Source organism: Oncorhynchus gorbuscha, unplaced genomic scaffold, assembly GCF_021184085.1.
Source record: "Oncorhynchus gorbuscha isolate QuinsamMale2020 ecotype Even-year unplaced genomic scaffold, OgorEven_v1.0 Un_scaffold_1317, whole genome shotgun sequence".
In the NCBI taxonomy this organism is placed as follows: domain Eukaryota; kingdom Metazoa; phylum Chordata; class Actinopteri; order Salmoniformes; family Salmonidae; genus Oncorhynchus; species Oncorhynchus gorbuscha.
This window is the reverse complement of record NW_025744616.1, coordinates 109,083-125,788: the sequence shown is the minus strand read 5'-3', so window position 1 is coordinate 125,788 and position 16,706 is coordinate 109,083. Positions and strand designations below refer to the sequence as shown.

At 44.9% G+C, this 16,706-nt stretch overlaps 1 long non-coding RNA gene and 1 pseudogene across 1 annotated transcript; both read left to right on the top strand.

Moving 5' to 3' along the window:
• The window catches only part of LOC124016969, a 100,177-nt pseudogene that overhangs the window by 36,628 nt on the left and 46,843 nt on the right, over positions 1-16,706 (top strand).
• LOC124016971 lies at positions 7,912-9,495 on the top strand. Its single transcript, XR_006835442.1, has 2 exons — positions 7,912-8,641; positions 8,964-9,495. It is a non-coding gene; the product is annotated as an uncharacterized LOC124016971 (long non-coding RNA).

Below are 16,706 nucleotides of genomic sequence, written 5' to 3'. Positions count from 1 at the left end.
ACAATTATCCAAACCGGAAAATGTAGGCTACATTAGTCCTAGCACTAACTGAGGAAAGACATAACACAATTATCCAAACTGGAAAATGTAGGCTACATTAGTCCTAGCACTAACTGAGGAAAGACACAACACAATTATCCAAACCGGAAAATGTAGGCTACATTAGTCCTAGCACTAACTGAGGAAAGACACAACACAATTATCCAAACCGGAAAATGTAGGCTACATTAGTCCTAGCACTAACTGAGGAAAGACATAACACAATTATCCAAACCAGAAAATGTAGGCTACATTAGTCCTAGCACTAACTGAGGAAAGACACAACACAATTATCCAAACCGGAAAATGTAGGCTACATTAGTCCTAGCACTAACTGAGGAAAGACATAACACAATTATCCAAACCAGAAAATGTAGGCTACATTAGTCCTAGCACTAACTGAGGAAAGACACAACACAATTATCCAAACTGGAAAATGTAGGCTACATTAGTCCTAGCACTAACTGAGGAAAGACACAACACAATTATCCAAACCAGAAAATGTAGGCTACATTAGTCCTAGAGCTAACTGAGGAAAGACATAACACAATTATCCAAACCAGAAAATGTAGGCTACATTAATCCTAGAGCTAACTGAGAAAAGACATAACACAATTATCCAAACTGGAAAATGTAGGCTACATTAGTCCTAGAGCTAACTGAGAAAAGACATAACACAATTATCCAAACTGGAAAATGTAGGCTACATTAGTCCTAGAGCTAACTGAGAAAAGACAACACAATTATCCAAACTGGAAAATGTAGGCTACATTAGTCCTAGCACTAACTGAGGAAAGACACAACACAATCATCCAAACCGTCAAATGTAGGCTACATTAGTCCTAGCACTAACTGAGGAAAGACATAACACAATCATCCAAACCGTCAAATGTAGGCTACATTAGTCCTAGCACTAACTGAGGAAAGACATAACACAATCATCCAAACCGTCAAATGTAGGCTACATTAGTCCTAGCACTAACTGAGGAAAGACACAACACAATCATCCAAACCGTCAAATGTAGGCTACATTAGTCCTAGCACTAACTGAGGAAAGACATAACACAATCATCCAAACCGTCAAATGTAGGCTACATTAGTCCTAGCACTAACTGAGGAAAGACACAACACAATTATCCAAACTGGAAAATGTAGGCTACATTAGTCCTAGCACTAACTGAGGAAAGACACAACACAATTATCCAAACTGGAAAATGTAGGCTACATTAGTCCTAGCACTAACTGAGGAAAGACACAACACAATTATCCAAACCGGAAAATGTAGGCTACATTAGTCCTAGCACTAACTGAGGAAAGACATAACACAATTATCCAAACCAGAAAATGTAGGCTACATTAGTCCTAGCACTAACTGAGGAAAGACACAACACAATTATCCAAACTGGAAAATGTAGGCTACATTAGTCCTAGCACTAACTGAGGAAAGACATAACACAACTGGTCATATTTAGAGAACTCCTGGCTGACATAAACCACAATATGAATTAGCTCATTGTAATTACTATTTATAATTATGAAGAGATCATCCGTTCACCTACTCTATGTCTCATAAAGACACGGCGGTTGGAACCAAACATCTCAAAAGGACAGAGTTCCACTGGTCTAATGTCCATTGCTCGTGTTTCTTGGCCCAAGCAAGTCTCTTCTGACAGGTGTCCTTTAGTCATGGTTTCTTTGCAGCAATTCAACCATGAAGGCCTGATTCACGCTGTCTCCTCTGAACAGTTGATCTTGAGATGTGTCTCTTACTTGAACTCTGCGAAGCATTTATTTTGGCATTTATCTGAGGCTGCTAACTCTAATGACCTTATCCTCTGCAGCAGAGGTAACTCTGGGTCTTCCTTTCCTGTGGCGGTCCTCATGAGAGCCAGTTTCATCATAGCGCTTGATGCTTCTTGCAACTGCGCTTCAAGAAACTTTCAAAGTTCTTGAAATTCTCTAGATTGACTGACCTTCATGTCTTAAAGTAATGATATACTGTAGTTTCACTTGGCTTATTTGAGCTGTTCTTGGCATAATATGGACTTGGTATTTCACCAAAAAGGGCTATCTTTTGAAAACCACCCCTACCTTGTCACAACACAACTGATTGGCTCAAACGCATTAAGAAGGAAAGAAATTCCACACATTAACTTTTAACAAGGTACACCTGTTCATTGAAATACATTCCATGTGACTACCTCATACAACTACTGTTCGCTGAAGGAGGCAAATGAGGTACAACACCTGTTCGGCCCCACGCCGTCCCAGTTCTGGGTTTGGTGAAGAATTAAAGGAATGAATACTTGCCTCGGGTTTATCATCTGTGTAAGGCAGAGCTTCCGGTGAGACAAGGTGTTCATTGGCCTTGCAGGCATGATTCTATTGTCCTTCAGTAGAGGGCACTAGTGTGCAAACTCCCCATAGCTGTGTTGTACCTCGTTTCCCTCCTTCAGGTTAAACAGTGCATAGGGCATTCACCTTACACACACACACACATGCAATGCACCCCTCCAGGTACTCCTGTTCCATTTCCCCCTGCACACACACACACACACACACACTTCCAGCACTATACATCCCCCTCGATAGAAATCTGATATGTTCATCCCGAGGCCCTGGCCCTTCTCTTCTCTCTAAAAACTACAGTCTATTTTTGCTCCATTTTATCGGAGCCTTGACTTCCTTGACAGCCAGTCGGTGCATTGTCCCCTATCTAAACTGGGTGTAGAGCTCATTTTGTCTGTCTCCCTGTCCGTCTCTCTGTCTGTGTCTCGCAGGGGCTGAGGAATGCCGGCAGAACCACGAGACGCTCATTTGCCCCTCTGTAGAACCAAGTGGAAGTCCCATGATTTTTACAGGTAATTTTAAGATGTACGCGGTCTCGGATCTAGGAACTCCTGGTCAAGACTCCTGGAGTGGGGGTTGAATTCAGCAGCCTACCAGCTGGTTGTGTGAAAGGCGGGGAAGTGGCTTCATATTTGTTTCTGGGAGGAAAGGAAACATCTGCCTCAGTCTGAGATGTCAGAACAGCTTTTCCGTTTTGCAAATCTCATGCGAGCTGAATGCGAGTTATGGTTAACTTAAAGTTAGCTAACTATTAAATGGTTTATAAGCTATTTATACTGTATGCTCACAAAGTGTTAATGATTTAAACTAGAGCATTTAGTGTGAAAGTGCACTCAAACCTGTGATGGATTTATTGTAGGCTACGTCAATGGCGCACAGTAGCCTAGAGACAGGAAAGAGCCTTGAGTGTTTAGCGGTGAGATAAGCTATATTAGACTATGCCTCACATAGCTAACAGTGTGTCAATACATTAGCATTTTAGCATGGCACTAGGCTATATTAGACTATGCCTCACATAGCTAACAGTGTGTCATTACATAAGCATTTTAGCATTGCACTAGGCTATATTAGACTATGCCTCACATAGCTAACAGTATGTCATTACATTAGCATTTTAGCATGACACTAGGCTATATTAGACTAGACCTCACATAGCTAACAGTGTGTCATTACAGTCAACTCAGTCTGTGTAGCCATTTGGTAGCAATTTAGTTAGCTATTTAGTGGTCTTATGGCTTGGGGATAGAAGCTGTTCAGGAGCCTGTTGGTGTCAGGCTTGATGCACTGGTACAGCTTGTTGAGCGGAAGCAGAGAGAACAGTCTATGGCCTGGATGGCTGGAGTCTTTTTAACAATTTTCCAGGCTTTCCTTTCACACTGCCTGATTTAGAGGTCCTGAATAGCATGGAGCTCTGCCCCATTGATGTACTGGGCTGACACAACACCCTCTGTAGAGCCATGCGATCGAGGGTGGTGCTATTGCCATATCAAGTGGTGATGCAGCCAGTCAAGATGCTCTCAATGGTACAGCTGTACCATGTTTTGAGGATTTGAGGGTGCCAAACATTTTAAACCACCTGAAGGGGAAGAGGTGCTGTCGTGCCTTCTTAACGACTGAGCTTTCAACCCACTGGGCGGCAGTGGAGGGGTTGCAGTGGAGCGGTCAGTGGACTGGCAGTCCTTGGTCTTACTGACGTTGAGGGAAAGGTTGTTGTTCCTGCACCATACTGCCAGTCCACTGACCTCCTCCCTGTAGGATGTCTCATCGTTGCCGGTGATCAGGCTACCACCGTCGTGTCGTGAGCAAACTTGATGATGGTGTTGGAGTCGTGCGTGGCCATGCAGTCGTGGGTGAACAGGGAGTACAGAAGGGGACTAAAGGGGTCTACAGACAAACGCAAACAGTGCTGACGGTGTCATGTTTTGTCTTATATTGTCTTGTCATTTTGCTTTCCCTTCTGTTCGTTTTCCCCTGCTGGTCTTATTAGGTTCGTTCCCTTTTTCTCTCTCCCTCCCTCTCTCTCTTCTCTCTATAGTTCCGTTCCCGCTCCCTGCTGTTCCTATTCCCCTATCAATCATCTAATCTTTTCACACCTGTTCCGTATCTTGCCCTCTGATTAGAGTCCCTATTTCTCCTCTTGTCTTCCGTTTCTGTCCTGTCGGATCCTTGTATATTGTTCACCGTGCTGTGTCTTTGTCTCGCCCTGTCGTGTCGTGTTTCCCTCAGATGCTGCGTGGTGAGCAGGTGTCTGAGTCTGCTACGGTCAGTGCCTTCCCGAGGCAACCTACAGTTTATGGTCGAGTCTCCAGTCTGTCCTCGTCATTACGAGTGGAATTGTTTTTTATGCTTTGTTTACCGCTCCGATTTGTCTAGGAGTATTGCATATTTCCTTTATTGGAATAAAGACTCTGTTTTCGCCAAGTCGCTTTTGGGTCCTCATTCACCTGCATAACAGAAGGATCCGACCAAGAATGGACCCAGCGACTATGGATTCTCTCTACTCTACTCTCGAGTTCCAGGGAGCGATGCTCGGCAGACACAAGCAGGAATTGTCTGCTGCTCGGCATGCCGTTGAGACCCTGGCCGCTCAGGTCTCCGACCTCTCAGGACAGTATCAGAGTCTTCGTCTCGTGCCACCAGCTACTTCCGGGTCTTCCGAGCCTCCGGAACCTAGGGTTAATAACCCACCATGTTATTCTGGGCAGCCCACTGAGTGCCGCTCCTTTCTCACCCAGTGTGATATAGTGTTCTCTCTCCAACCCAACACATACTCAAGAGAGAGCTCGGATTGCCTACGTCATATCACTCCTTACTGGTCGGGCTCGGCAGTGGGGCACAGCTATCTGGGAGGCAAGCGCTGAGTGTACTAACAATTATCTGAACTTTAAAGAGGAGATGATAAGGGTTTTTGATCGTTCAGTTTTTGGGAAAGAAGCTTCCTGGTCCCTGTCTTCCCTATGTCAAGGTAATCGATCCATAACGGATTACTCTATAGAGTTTCGCACTCTTGCTGCCTCCAGTAACTGGAACGAGCAGGCGTTGCTCGCTCGTTTTCTGGAGGGACTCCACGCTAAGGTTAAGGATGAGATTCTCTCTCGGGAGGTTCCATCCAGCGTGGATTCTTTGATTGAACTCGCTATTCGCATTGAACGACGGGTAGATCTTCGTCACCGAGCTCATAGAAGAGAGCTCGCGTTAACTGTGTCTCCCCTCTCTCCGACACTACCATCTTTCCCCACTGACTCAGGTGTTGAGCCCATGCAGCTGGGGGTATTCGCATTTCGACTAAGGAGAGGGAACGGAGAATCACCAACCGCCTCTGTCTCTATTGCGGTTCCGCTGGTCATTTTGTCATTTCATGTCCAGTTAAAGGCCAGAGCTCATCAGTAAGCGGAGGGCGACTGATAAGCGCTACTAGACGGTCCTCTCCGTCAAGTACCTGTACTACCTTACCGGTCCATCTACGCTGGACCGGATCGACAGCTTCCTGCCGTGCATTAATAGACTCTGGGGCGGAGGGCTGTTTTATGGACAAAGCCTGGGCTCGGGAACATGACATTCCTCTCAGACAGTTAGGGAGCCCACGGTCATGTTTGCCTTGGATGGTAGTCCTCTCCCCAGTATATTATGTGAAACACTACCTTTAACCCTCACTGTATCTGGTAACCATAGTGAGACCATTTCTTTTTGATTTTTTGTTCACCTTTTACACCTGTTGTTTTGGGTCATCCCTGGCTTGTGTGTCATAATCCTTCTTTTGATTGGTCTAGTAATTCTATCCTTTCCTGGAACGTTTCTTGTCATGTGAAGTGTTTAATGTCTGCAATTTCTCCTGTTTGTTCTGCTCCCTCTTCACAGGAGGAACCTGGTGATTTGACAGGAGTGCCGGAGGAATATCATGGTCTGCGCACGGTCTTCAGTCGGTCCAGAACCAACTCCCTTCCTCCTCACCGGTCGTATGATTGTTGTTCTGATCTCCTCAAGAAGCGTTTTGCATCCGCTCCTATCCTTGTTGCACCTGACGTCACTAAACAGTTTATTGTCGAGGTTGATGCGTCGGGGGTGGGCGTGGGAGCCATTCTGTCCCAGCGCTCCGATACTGACGATGGGGTCCACCCTTGTGCGTATTTTTCTCATCGCCTGTCACCGTCGGAACGTAACTATGATGTGGCTAACCGTGAACTGCTCGCCATCCGTTTAGCCCTAGGCAAATGGCGACAGTGGTTGGAGGGGGCGACCGTTCCTTTTGTCGTTTGGACTGACCAAAGGAACCTTGAGTACATCCGTTCTGCCAAACGACTGAATGCGCGTCATGCTCGTTGGGCGTTGTTTTTCGCTCGTTTCGAGTTCGTTATTTCTTATTGCCCGGGTACTAAGAACACCAAGCCTCATGCTTTATCCCGTCTCTTTAGTTCTTCTGTGGCTTCTACTGTTCCCGAGGGGATCCTTCCTGTTGGGCGTGTTGTCGGGTTGACTGTCTGGGGAATTGAGAGACAGGTTAAGCAAGCACTCACGCACACTGCGTCGCCGCGAGCTTGTCCAAGTAACCTTCTTTTCGTTCCTGTTTCTACTCGTCTGGCTGTTCTTCAGTGGGCTCACTCTGCCAAGTTAGCTGGCCATCCCGGCGTTCGGGGTACGCTTGCTTCTATTCGCCAGCGGTTTTGGTGGCCTACTCAGGAGCGTGACACGCGCCGTTTCGTGGCTGCGTGTTCGGACTGCGCGCAGAATAAGTCTGGTAATTTTTTTTCTGCTTCTGCTCCTGGTCTTGCTGGGTCTCAGTCTGTTCCCTGCCATCGCATCTCTCCTGTTCTTGTTCCTGCCCTTGCTGTGTCTCAGTCTGTCCCTAGTTGTTACTCTCCTGGCCTGTTTGGTCCTGTTTGCTCTAAAGCTTTCAGTTCTCTACCCGTGTCTCATTTGTTTTTTAGAGTAGTACCCTAGTTTCCCTTTTTTTCGTTTTCCGTTACGGTCCTGAGGAGAGGAGTTGGGTTCTTTCTCGGGACGTGCTGGACCGTTTGTGATCTATGATTTCCTCCGTTGCCGCTAGTGTTCCTCCTCGAGAGCGCCAGGAGGCGCTCGGTGAGTGGGGGGGTACTGTCATGTTTTGTCTTATATTGTCTTGTCATTTTGCTTTCCCTTCTGTTCGTTTTCCCCCTGCTGGTCTTATTAGGTTCGTTCCCTTTTTTCTCTCTCCCTCCCTCTCTCTCTTCTCTCTATCGTTCCGTTCCCGCTCCCTGCTGTTCCTATTCCCCTGTCAATCATCTAATCTTTTCACACCTGTTCCGTATCTTGCCCTCTGATTAGAGTCCCTATTTCTCCCCTTGTCTTCCGTTTCTGTCCTGTCGGATCCTTGTATATTGTTCACCGTGCTGTGTCTTTGTCTCGCCCTGTCGTGTCGTGTTTCCCTCAGATGCTGCGTGGTGAGCAGGTGTCTGAGTCTGCTACGGTCAGTGCCTTCCCGAGGCAACCTACAGTTTATGGTCGAGTCTCCAGTCTGTCCTCGTCATTACGAGTGGAATTGTTTTTTATGCTTTGTTTACCGCTCCGATTTGTCTAGGAGTATTGCATATTTCCTTTATTGGAATAAAGACTCTGTTTTCGCCAAGTCGCTTTTGGGTCCTCATTCACCTGCATAACAGACGGAGCGTAGTGCAGTGTTGCAATGTCGTTTTCCATCACAAAAGGGGTGGCTCCTTGTTATACGCTTCGTCATTTGACACAGTTTTTTTCTACCTGGAAATTGAGACCCGACACATCACTCCTTGCGATGACTGAGGGGCAGTACTAAGTGAAGTCCTGCCCCTGTGTCTACATCACATATTTCCCAGTATCATTTCTAGTATAAACTCAGAACCAATGAACATTCTTCTACTTTGCTTCTACTCTATTCTTCTCAAGCTTCCTTTTTTGTGCTTTTTTCAAAGATTTTCTAAGCGTAATTATGTCTGTCCAGTTTTGAGGAGCGTCTGTGCAAGCTGGTGAGACAATAAGAGAACCTTTACTACCCTTCGATGGGGTTGTATTTGGACAAGCATGCAAAAGATGACAGTTGGAGGGAGATTTCACGAAATTTGAACACCAATACTGACGTCAAAGAAGCATTGAAAAATATTTGGAGCCAGTATGTTCTGAAAAGGGTGAAGGAGATGAGGAGTGGGGCTGCCACTGGTGTGTGTGTCCCACCGTTTGTCAGACAACAGGATTGGCTCGGTGTTCACGTGAAATATCGTCAGACAGACACCAATATGCCGATACGGTATGTACTCGTCATACATCCAAGTGTATTTGTACAGTGTGTGTCTTTGGGATCTTATGTTTAGCAGACCTAGTTAGAACATGTAAAATGAGCTCTTTTCTGGATGGGAGAAATTGTGAAAATATTCAGTGCCTGTGTTGTTATCATAATGATTAGCAGGGCAAGTTCAAACATCTGACACAGGCACTGTGGTGTGCGCTAATTAGATTGAGAAGTTTATGAAATCATCTATTTTGGGTAAACATTTTAACTCAAAGGAGCCAATGGAGATGTTTTAAGATTTCTTGCACAGTATTCTAATGTATTCACCATCTGCTTGTAGGTGTTGGAGGGTGGTGGTGTGTTGGACAGTCCAGAGACAGAGCTGAGCCCTGAGGGCCAATCTACCGGATTGTTCATCGCCCCTTTATTCATCATCTCCCCAACCTGGTTCATCACCTCTCAGGCCCCTCTACCCTACACCCAGGCCCTTCTCACCAACACCCATCCCACCGTCCAGGCGCACCCTTGCTCTCTGCCCTGCAACTCCATCAACCTCCGCCCCATCTCCCCGACCCAGCTCTAGTGGTAGGAAGAGGAAGACAGCTGAGGGTCTTTCAGACACTGACATGATGCAGCAGGTGGATGACTTGAAGAAACATCAACAGGAGTTCCAGAAACAGCAGCAGTGTCCAGTAAAGTCTGTCTACGACACCATGGACGGTGTCTAGTCCTGCTGATCAACATCTCCCGTTTTTTCATCCTCATTCACATGTTGCTGGTATTTACTTTTGTGTTTTTTTCTCTTATTTCCCCTTTTATCACATTTTTTTGTACATTTCCTCTTGTGATGGTAAATAAATATCTAAAAGGTCTGCAAATGTATTTGTCTAGTTATTTTTACTTGTGGCAGAAAATATTACTGTTTTGAATCAGTCACTCAGAAAACTTGTACTGCTTTGTACATGAGCTGTCTAGATGAGGTTAATGTTTTGGGGGTCTGCTCTTAATGTCTACAGCTGGACACTCACCCATGCACTAAGGTCTCCATTGAAAGGACACTACACATGACCATGTACAACCTTGTTATGTAGATGAGGTTAATGTCTCAAAGGTCTAGCCTTGTTGTCTACAGCTGGACAGCCATTCTCACCCATGTACCATAGCAGAAAAGTCCCCATTTTAAGGCCACTACACATAACACAAGGTTAGGTCAATGTCTTGACGGTCTAGCCTCCCAAAAAGTGATTGTCATTGTAGATTATTGTCATCTTTATTGTGATTTGTAAAGTGTAAAAAGAAAAACTGCAAAACCAAGTGTGTAAGTCACAACATGAAATAATCAACCAGAAGAATAGAACATACAGTATCAGTCAAATTTGGACACACTTACTCATTCAAGGGCATGTTTTATTTTGTGGCTATAGAGTAGTGTCGTAAAGCATAAAAAAATAAAAAGCTTAAATATCACTTTTACATAAGTATTCAGACCCTTTACTCTGTACTTTGTTGAAGCACCTTTGGCAGCGATTGCTGCCTCCAGTCTTCTTGGGTATGATGCTACAAGCTTGGCACACTTATTTTTGGGGAGTTTCTCCCACTCTTCTCTGCAAATCCTCTCAAGCTCTGTCAGGTTGGATGGGGACCGTCGCTGCACAGCTATTTTCAGGTCTCTCCAGAGATGTTTGATTGGGTCTAGGCTCTGACTGGGCCACTCAAGGACATGCAGAGACTTGTCCCAAAGCCACTCCTGCGTTGTCTTGGCTGTGTGCTTAGTGTCGTTGTCCTGTTGGAAGGTGAACATTCACACCCAATCTGAGGTCCTGAACACTTTGGAGCAGGTTTTCCTCAAGGATCACTCTGGACTTTGCTCCGTTCCTCTTTCCCTCGATCCTGACTAGTCGACAAGTCCCCGCCGCTGAAAAACATCCCCACAGCATGACGCATCACTATGCTTCACCATAGGGATGGTGCCAGGTTCCTCCAGACGTGACACTTAGCATTCAAGCCAAAGTGTTCAATCTTGGTTTCATCAGACCAGAGAATCTTGTTTCACATGGTCTCAGAGTCTTTAGGTGCCTTTCGGCAAATTCCAATCGGGCCGTCATGCGCCTTTTACTGAGGAGTGGTTTCCGTCTGGTCACTCTACCATAAAGGCCTGATTGGTGGAGTGCTGCAGAGATGGTTGTCCTTCTAGAAGATTCTCCCATCTCCACAGAGGAACTCTGGAGCTCTGTCAAAGTGACCATCGGGTTCTTGGTCACCTCCTGACCAAGGCCCTTCTCAAAAGAATGCTCAGTTTTGCTTTAGGAAGAGTCTTAGTGGTTCTAAACTTCTTCCATTTAAGAATGATGGAGGCCACTGTGTTCTTGGGGACCTTCAATGTCGCAGAAAAGTTCTGGTGTCCTTCCCCAGATCTGTGGCTCGACACAATCCTGTCTCAAAGCTCTACAGACAATTCCTTCGAACTCAAATCAAATCAAATCCAATCAAATTTATTTATATAGCCCTTCGTACATCAGCTGATAACTCATGGCTTGGTTTTTGCTCTGACATGCACTGTCAACTATGGGACCTTATATAGAAACTTGTGTGCCTTTCCAAATCATGTCTCATCAATTGAATTTACCACAGGTGGACACCAATCAAGTTGTAGAAACATCTCAAGGATGATCAATGGAGACAGAATGCACTTGAGCTCAATTTCGAGTCTCATAGCAAAGGGTCTGAATACTTATGTAAAATATTATTTCCGTTTTGGTGTTTAACAAATTTGCAAACATTTTCAAAAACCTTTTTTCACTTTGTCATTGGGGTATTGTGTGTAGATTGAGGAGGAAAAATATTGATTTAATCCATTTTAGAATACACCTGTAACGTAACAAAATGTTGAAAAAGTCAAGGGGCCTGAATACTTTCCGTGTCAAGAAGAGCCTCAGCCCTTCTTGTTTGGTGAGCTACTCTGGCTCCCCAAGCCCACTAGTGGATATACTGTACACTACACAAGGCTGACTTCCTCTCTGGATGGAACGAAACGAAAAGAGTCCGCTGAAACAAATAGTGATTCCACCCACGTGAACGCACACACGTACAATACGTCAACGGAGTGGAGCCTTACGCACACAACCCTCTGTGCCCCCATGTTGAGGTTCTGCCTACCCTCACCACCGGGGGCTGGCCCGTCAGGAAGTCCAGGATCCAGTTGCAGAGGGAGGTGTTCAGACCCAGAGTCCTAAGCTTTAACTTTATTGCCCCTAGTGGCGAAGGAGACGTGTTTATGGAAGTTGGGCATAACATGTCATAATGACGCAGAATTAAAATCGTTGGCTGCCAGAAAGCAGCCTCCGAATGTACAGCACCAGTCAAAAGTTTGGACACTCCTACTCATTCAAGGGTTTTTCTTTATTTTGACTATTTTCTACAATGTATAATAATAGTGAAGACATCAAAACTATGAAATAACACATTGAATCATGTACTAACTGAAAAAGTGTTAAACAAATCGAAATATATTTTATATTCTTCAAAGTAGCTAACCCTTTTGCCTCGATGACAGCTTTGCACACTCTTGGTATTCTCTCAACCAGCTTCACCTGGAATGCTTTTCCAACAGTCTTGAAAGAGTTACCACATATACTGAGCACTTGTTGGCTGATTTTCCTTCACTCTGCGGTCCAAATCATCCCAAACCATCTCAATTGGGTTGAGGATCGGGTGATTGTGGAGGCCAGGTCATCTGACGCAGCACTCCATCACTCTCATTTTTGATCAAATAGCCCTTACACAGCCTGGAGGTGTGTTAGGTCATTGTCCTGTTGAAAAACAGATGATAGTCCCACTAAAAGCAAACCAGATGGGATGACGTATCGCTGCAGAATGCTGTGGTAGCCAATCTGGTTAAGTGTTCCTTAAATTATAATTAAACCACAGACAGTATCACCAGAAAAGCACCATCATACCTCCTCCTCCATGTTTCACTGTGGGAACTACACATGCAGAGATCAACCGTTCACCTACTCTGCTTCTCACAAAGACACAAATCTCAAATTTGGACTCATCAGGCGAAAGGACAAATTTCCACTGGTCTAATGTCCATTGCTCGTGTTTCGTGGCCCAAGCAGGTCTCATCTTCTCATTGGTGTCCCTTAGTAGTGGCTTCTCTGCGGAAATTTGACCATAAATTTGCTTGCTGCCGACACGGAGCCCCGTCGATCCATCATGACTGGTCTGCCTACGTAACCGTCCGAGGGGGTTACAACAGGCTCTCCCGTTGCTTCGTCCCCCTAAGGCCCATCTGCTAGCCTACTATCCCCAACCTGCTAGCTGTCTGAATTGCTGTGTCCCGGATGTCCTTGCAGTGTCTGAATCCTGGCTGGCCACCAAAATCCAGAAATTTCCATCACTAACTATAACATTTTCCGACAAGATAGAACTGCTAAAGGGGGCGGAGTTGCAATCTACTGCAGAGATAGCTGCAGAGTTCTGTCATACTATCCAATTCGAGCTTCTACTTTTAAAAACCAGAAACAAGTCTCTCACCATTGCCGCATGTTATAGACCCCCTTCATCCCCCAGCTGTGCCCTGGACACCATATGTGAATTGATCTCCCCCCATCTATCTTCAGAGTTCGTACTGTTAGGTGACCTAAACTGGGACATGCATAACACCCTGCTGTCTTACAATCTAAGATAGATGCTCTCAATCTCACACAACCTACCAGGTACAACCCTAAATCCGTAAACATGGGCACCCTCTCAGATATCATCCTGACCATCTTGCCCTCCAAATACACCTCTGCTGTCTTCAACCAGGATCTCAGCGATCACTGCCTCATTGCCTGCATGCGTAATGGATCCGCGGTCAAACGACCACCCCTTATCACTGTCAAACGCTCCCTAAAACACTTCAGGGAGCAGGCCTTTCTAATCGACCTGGCCCGGGTATCCTGGAAGGATATTGACCTCATCCCGTCAGTAGAGGATGCCTGGCTGCTCTTTAAAAGTGCTTTCCTCTCCATCTTAAATAAGAATGCCCCTTCCGAAAAATGTAGAACTAAGAACGGATATAGCCCTTGGTTCAGCCCAGACTTGACTGCCATTGACCAGCACAAAAACATCCTGTGGCGTTCTGCATTAGCCTCGAATAGCCCCCACAATATGCAACTTTTCAGGGAAGTCAGGAACCAATATACTCAGTCAGTTAGGAAAACTATGGCTAGCTTTTTCAAACAGAAATTCGATTCCTGTAGCGCTAATTCCAAAAGGTTTTGTGACACTGGAGAATAAGAGCACCTCCTCCCAGCTGCCCACTTCACTGAGGCTAGGAAATACTGTCACAACCAATAAATCATAATAATAATGATAATCGATTATTTCAAGAATAATTTTTCCACGGCTGGCCATGCATTCCACCTGGCTACCCCTACATCTCAGCATCCCCTGCAGCAACAATGTCGCTCTTGCTGCTGGTGATTATCTGATCCACCTCTACGCAGACGACACCATTCTGTATACATCTGGCCCTTCTCTGGACACTGTGTTAACATACCACCAAACGAGCTTCAACGCCATACAACACTCGTTCCGTAGCCTCCAACTGCTTTTAAATGCTATTCGACAACAAAGCCTCCCTCACTCATGCCGCCAAACATACCCTTGTGAAATTGACTATCCTACCAATCCTTGATTTCGGCAATGTCATTTACAAAATAGACTACATCCAGTTTGCTGAGTAGAGTGTTGGAGGCTATCACAGAGCCATCCGTTTTGTCACCAAAGTCCCATATACTACCCACCACTGTGACCTGTATGCTCTCATTGGCTGGCCCTCACTACTTATCCGTTGCCAAACCCACTGGCTGGGTTATCTATAAGTTTTTGCAAGGTAAAGCCCCGCTTTATCTCAGCTCACTGGTCACCATAGCAACACCCACCCGTAGCATGCGCTCCAGCAGGCATATTGCACTGGTCATCCCCAACGCCAACTCCTTCCTTTGGCCGCCTTTCCTTACAGTTCTCTGCTGCTAATCACTAGAACAAATAGCAAACATCTCTGAAGCTGGAGTCTTATATCCCCCTCTCTAACTTTAAGCATCAGCTGTCAGAGCAGCTTACCAATCACTGTACCTGTACACACCCTATATGTAAATAGCACAACAAACTACCTCATCCCCATATTATTACTAACCCTCTTGCTATTTTGCGCCCCAGTATCTCTACTTGCACATCATCATCTGCACATATATCACTCCAGTATTAATGCTAAATTGTAATTATTTTGCCTCTAGGGCCTATTTATTGCCTACCTCCCTACTCTTCTACATTTTCACACACTGTACATTGGTTTTTCTATTTTTCTTTTCTTTTGTGTTATTGACTGTACGTTTGTTTATGTGTAACTCTGTTGTTGTTTTTGTCGCACTGCTTTGCTTTATCTTGGCCAGGTCGCAGTTGTCAATGAGAATTTGTTCTCAACTGGCCTACCTGGTTAAATAAAAGTGAAATAAAAAAAGTCCTGATTCACGCAGTCTCCTCTGAACTGTTGATGTTGAGATGTGTCTGTTACTTGAACTCTGTGAAGCATTTTTTAAGGGTGCTCTTTCTACGTCTGGTAACTCTAATGAACTTCTCCTCTGCAGGAGATGTAACTCTGGGTCTTCCATTCCTGTGGCGGTCCTCATGAGAGCCCGTTTCATCATACTCTTCATTGTTTTTATAACTGCTCTTGAAGAAACGTTAAAAGTTCCTGAAATTTTCCAGATTGACTGACCTTCATGTCTTGATGAACTGTTGTTTCTCTTATTTTATTTTTGCATTTTTTTATTTAACCATTATTTCACCAGTGGGCCCATCGGGAAGTCCAGGACCCAGTTGCACAAGGTGGGGTTCAGACCCAGGGCCCCCCTTATCTTAATGATAAGCTTGGAGGGTACTATGGTGTTCAACAGTACTTGTCAGTTGGAAAAAAATAATAGCGGATACATTTCACAAAATAGCAAAGTTGTATCGGAGCTTGCAAAACGGCGGCCATCCAGTAACATCTAATAAAAGCCAACAACTGAGCCCAGGGTAGGGATTCAGGAATCAGGCCCCAAATTAGACCCCCCACACCACAATTAGAGACATCTTAATTCTCAATCATTATAGCCAAGTGAATAAAGACACAAATCAAATCAAAGTTTATTTGTCACGTGTGCCGAATACAACAGGTGTAGGTAGACCTTACAGTGAAATGCTGAATAAAACAGGTGTAGGTAGACCTTACAGTGAAATGCTGAATACAACAGGTGTAGGTAGACCTTACAGTGAAATGCTGAATACAACAGGTGTAGGTAGACCTTACAGTGAAATGCTGAATACAACAGGTGTAGGTAGACCTTACAGTGAAATGCTGAATACAACAGGTGTAGGTAGACCTTACAGTGAAATGCTGAATACAACAGGTGTAGGTAGACCTTACAGTGAAATGCTGAATACAACAGGTGTAGGTAGACCTTACAGTGAAATGCTGAATACAACAGGTGTAGGTAGACCTTACAGTGAAATGCTGAATACAACAGGTGTAGGTAGACCTTACAGTGAAATGCTGAATACAACAGGTGTAGGTAGACCTTACAGTGAAATGCTGAATACAACAGGTGTAAGACCTGTGAAATGCTGAATACAACAGGTGTAGGTAGACCTTACAGTGAAATGCTGAATACAACAGGTGTAGGTAGACCTTACAGTGAAATGTTGAATACAACAGGTGTAGGTAGACCTTACAGTGAAATGCTGAATACAACAGGTGTAGGTAGACCTTACAGTGAAATGCTGAATACAACAGGTGTAGGTAGACCTTACAGTGAAATGCTGAATACAACAGGTGTAGGTAGACCTTACAGTGAAATGCTGAATACAACAGGTGTAGGTAGACCTTACAGTGAAATGCTGAATACAACAGGTGTAGTAGACCTTACAGTGAAATGGTGTAGGTAGACTGAAATTACAACAGGTGTAGTAGACCTTACAGTGAAATGCTGAATACAACAGGTGTAGTAGACCTTACAGTGAAATGCTGAATACAACAGGTGTAGTAGACCTTACA